Source organism: Thalia democratica, unplaced genomic scaffold (assembly GCF_965202585.1).
Source record: "Thalia democratica unplaced genomic scaffold, ktThaDemo2.hap1.1 HAP1_SCAFFOLD_1297, whole genome shotgun sequence".
Taxonomy (NCBI): domain Eukaryota; kingdom Metazoa; phylum Chordata; class Thaliacea; order Salpida; family Salpidae; genus Thalia; species Thalia democratica.
In genome coordinates, this window is record NW_028140182.1 from 2,931 (window position 1) to 7,500 (window position 4,570).

At 25.4% G+C, this 4,570-nt stretch overlaps 2 non-coding genes across 2 annotated transcripts; both read right to left on the bottom strand.

Annotated features, from left to right (window-relative positions):
- Nucleotides 1-574: 574 nt before the first annotated feature.
- Nucleotides 575-693, bottom strand: LOC145848222 (5S ribosomal RNA). The gene has a single exon (XR_014371804.1). It is a non-coding gene; the product is annotated as a 5S ribosomal RNA (ribosomal RNA).
- A 3,399-nt stretch (nucleotides 694-4,092) lies between these two features.
- LOC145848230 (5S ribosomal RNA) lies at nucleotides 4,093-4,211 on the bottom strand. Its single transcript, XR_014371812.1, has one exon. It is a non-coding gene; the product is annotated as a 5S ribosomal RNA (ribosomal RNA).
- Between the last annotated feature and the right edge of the window lie 359 nt (nucleotides 4,212-4,570).

A 4,570-nucleotide genomic window follows, 5' to 3' on the forward strand; every position in this document is an offset into this window, starting at 1 on the left:
TTAAGTTTAGTACACAACTGGTCTGTAAATTGTGTTGGTTCTATTCAAGTACTCTCCTTGTTTGTTTTGTTTTAGTTGTATCACATTCAATACACATAATAAAGTAAACCAAATAAACTCTATTAATTTAAACTAAGTACAAATACATTAAGTTAATACAAAACTTTAAAAAGCTTTTGCTAGTATCTGTTGGTAACAGTAAATAACTTATTATGACTCACAATACAAAAGTGCAAAATTTATTTTCGTTTGATTTTTCAAGTGATTTGTTTGTGGACAAAAAAACTTTTAAGTTTTAGTATAAAAGACTAATTGTATTAATTTTAACTCAGAAAATTGTACTCTACAAGATGGTGCCATTATTTTTTCGATATCTCAAACTGGTCAAACCACTTTTTTAGCGCTCTAATTGGTTTAAACAGCAAATAACGTTATCTGATTGGCTTACGTTTTTATTTGCTAATAACTAGAATTTACTTTTCTTTTAAGCGTTAAAGAAATGTAAATAAACGAGTAATATGTATAAATAGGTCAGAAAGAAAAATAGTACAAAAAGATGAATTCAAAAAGCAAAAGCCTACGGCACGTGGTATTCCCAAGCGGTCACCCATCTAAGTACTAACCACGCCCGACACTGCTTAACTTCCCAGATCGGACGAGATGGGGTGTGCTCAGTGTGGTATGGTCGTAGGCGTTTGAAAGCGTTTACAAGCCTTTATAAACCCTTCGGTTTGTTTAAAAAACCTATTTGCACTTGATTTACAATCAATTTGATATTTTAAAATTATTCCTTATAAAATTTTAACCTGAATTAACCTTTTTTTTTGTTTTTTTTTATCAACAGTTACTCCCAAACTGTACTAAAACTGTATTGTAACTGTACAAAAGTGTTTGTTTAAATAATTGTTATCTATAAATTACCTAAGACCAGGACAAGTAGAAGTAAAGTTTATTGAATTATTGAATTAAATAAATAAAATCGTAAAATAAAATAATACAATATGTTTACAATTTGTCATTGATCTATCCATTTATGTTATTGCATTACAAATACAAACATTGCATACATTCAAGAGTATTATTCATCAATCTTTTCAATATAATAAGTTTTAAATTTATATTTATTTTTAAATAATTCCTGACATTTTAGATTACCTGAGATTTTTTTTTAATTAAATTAATTTTAGTAATTATATACTTGACGTTCTATTTTGTTTAATTTGATAACTCAACCATGTTTATATTTTTTTATAGTTTAACAGAACTATTAAACTAAAAGACATTACATACAGCTTCTAAAAGTTTTAAACACCTTAAAAAAGTAATATATAAAATAATTGATAAGAATATTAAACTTATAAAAATTTAGTAAAAGGTTATATAAAGTTATTTAAATTAATATAAGATAGTTAACTTATTTTTTCATTTAATGTGATATAATATAAATATATTTTGAGAGACAATTAATTAACGTAAACAATGTCATAGTGGAAACTGCATGTCTGCTAAAAACGTAAAACGCAAAACTGCTTTAATAAATCACTAAATAACAAAAAAATTGCCTGTCTAGCAGGCGTTCAAATTCAAATGACAAAGAAATTTAACTCCGGCTCTCAAGTATATGTCTTGCGTGACGACTAGCGGGACTCGATCTCACAACCTTCCGCTTATGAGTTAGCTGTCAAGACCAAAGACCCAACGCCACGACAAAGATAAAGAAATATTTTGCTATATAAATAGGTTGATTTTTATAATTTTGTCAATTACAATTACATGTCAATTACAGTGTCAATTTGAATTTAAATTAAATTAATTTTAGTAATTAAATACTTGACGTTCTAGTTTGTTTAATTTGATAACTCAACTATGTTTATTTATTTTTTACTAATTTTAAAATTATTATTATACAATATATTTGTTATATTATATTTATTTTATTACTTAAACTTATTATATACATTTAATATATAATATTATTAAATAACTTTATTAACGAATTAAAAACAAAATATTATTATTATTATGTTATTAATTTAGTGTTTTATTTTAAAGATATATTAAAGAACTAAACAGATATTACCCCTAAAAAACTTTGTTAATAATATATAAAAAGTACTCAAAGTCAGATTCGGAAATATATATACTGTTTTTTTTCATCAATATTGCAGGTCTGCGTAGCCGGGGGCTGTAATCTAGCTGCCAGCAGGCCTGAAATGGTGGCCACTATTGTTCAATGTTCAACTTCAAATTCTTTGAGATTATACTGTACTATCTATCTATTTAACAAATCTATCTAACAAATGTTGTTCAATCTAGGTTGTGGGTACTTGGGTCGAGTAATGCCTTTGACTTACAATCTGTTGTGGATTGTCAATATTTCTCTATCTATCAATAAACAAATCTATCTAATAAATGTTGTTCAATCTAGGTTGTGGGTACTTTGGTCGAGTAATGCCTTTGACTTACAATCTGTTGTTGATTGTCAACATTCCTCTATCTATCAATAATGATTATATTCAATATTAAATGTTGATTAATTCAGTTGTAAGAAAACCAGTGCGCTGGTTAGGTTGGGTAAGGCCTTCGACTTACAATCTTTGGGATTATCAACGTTCATCACAAGTACAGTAACGATCTCATTGAATTTCCAGTTGGAACATTGGATTGTAGTGGTGGCCTACTCTTTTTTGCCTAGTTTGACAAACTATTGTATATATATTGTATAACTTTATTTGTATTATTTTTTTTTTAAATTACTACTTATTATTAAAGAATTAAATTTTCTCCATTGTTTTCTCCATCGCGAACATTAAAAAAAAAAACTATGTATTTGAACTGTTTTTTATATGTTTTGTTTTATTTTTATTCAAACTTACTTTAAACCTCTGTATTTTTTATACAATACGATTAAACTATATAACAGAAAAATAATTAAATAATCAAACTATTGAATAAGCAGTTAAATAGTGTGTTTTTTTATGCTTCTTTCATTTTTAACTTACTTGTTAACCATATTTCTTTTATTAAAGTATAAAACTAACAGTTACTAAAATAAAATAATCATAAAGTCAATACACAAAACACTAACTTTTTATAATTTAAATATGCAAACATGAATATAGTTATGAAGTAAAGTTATTCAAAGCTTATAATTATGAAACTTTTGTATAATATTTTTGTTTTTTTTTTTGTAATAACTACAAAATTGGTATTTTAGTTTATTGTTAGTAACTAAATATTTATATTTATTATACTTAAAAAAAAACTTCTATACTAACTCTAATTTCAAAGCATATTAAAACATACAAATTTTACCAACTAAATATTTATTTTTATTTTTATTATTATAACTTTCAAACATAAGCTTGTATACCTTATATACCTATATACCTCATATAGGAGGCTTGACATAACATAACATTATTTAATTCTTTTTGTTTGAAATAAACTCATTTAGTTATTAGTAAATTACAACATAAATGTTTATAACAATAAAACTAAGATTTAGCTTTTGAGTTAGTAAACTTTGATAGTTTTCTTTTAATAGTTTAATAGTCCTTATTTAAGTTCAAACAAAATTGCTATATATTTAATACACATACAAAAGTAAACTAAGTAAACGTAATTCAATAGTTTCTATTAAGTAAAATTTATTACAAATACATTAAGTTAATACAAAACTTTAAGAAGCTTTTGCTAGTATCTGTTGGTAACAGTAAATAACTTATTATGACTCACAATACAAAAGTGCAAAATTTATTTTCGTTTGATTTTTCAAGTGATTTGTTTGTGGACAAAAAAACTTTTAAGTTTTAGTATAAAAGACTAATTGTATTAATTTTAACTCAGAAAATTGTACTCTACAAGATGGTGCAATTATTTTTTCGATATCTCAAACTGGTCAAACCACTTTTTTAGCGCTCTAATTGGTTTAAACAGCAAATAACGTTATCTGATTGGCTTACGTTTTTATTTGCTAATAACTAGAAGTTACTTTTCTTTTAAGCGTTAAAAAAATGTAAATAAACGAGTAATAAGTATAAATAGGTCAGAAAGAAAAATAGTACAAAAAAGATGAATTCAAAAAGCAAAAGCCTACGGCACGTGGTATTCCCAAGCGGTCACCCATCTAAGTACTAACCACGCCCGACACTGCTTAACTTCCCAGATCGGACGAGATGGGGTGTGCTCAGTGTGGTATGGTCGTAGGCGTCTGAAACCGTTTACAAGCCTTTATAAACCCTTCGGTTTGTTTAAAAAACCTATTTGCACTTGATTTACAATCGATTTGATATTTTAAAATTAATCCTTATAAAATTTTAACTTGATGTAAGTATTTTTTTTATTAATACCTTTTTTTTTTGGTGTTTTAATTACAATTACTCCCTGTAACTTTATTTAAGACTTTGTTTAAAAGATTGTTAACTATATTCTATATTAAATACTATGATAATTAGAAGTAAAGTTTATTAAGTAAACTAGATTAGATTAAACTAAATAAAAAATATTGTTAAAATAAACATGTTGTGTTTAGTTTGTTTTACTATTTCTCATTGTTCTATTTATAGAT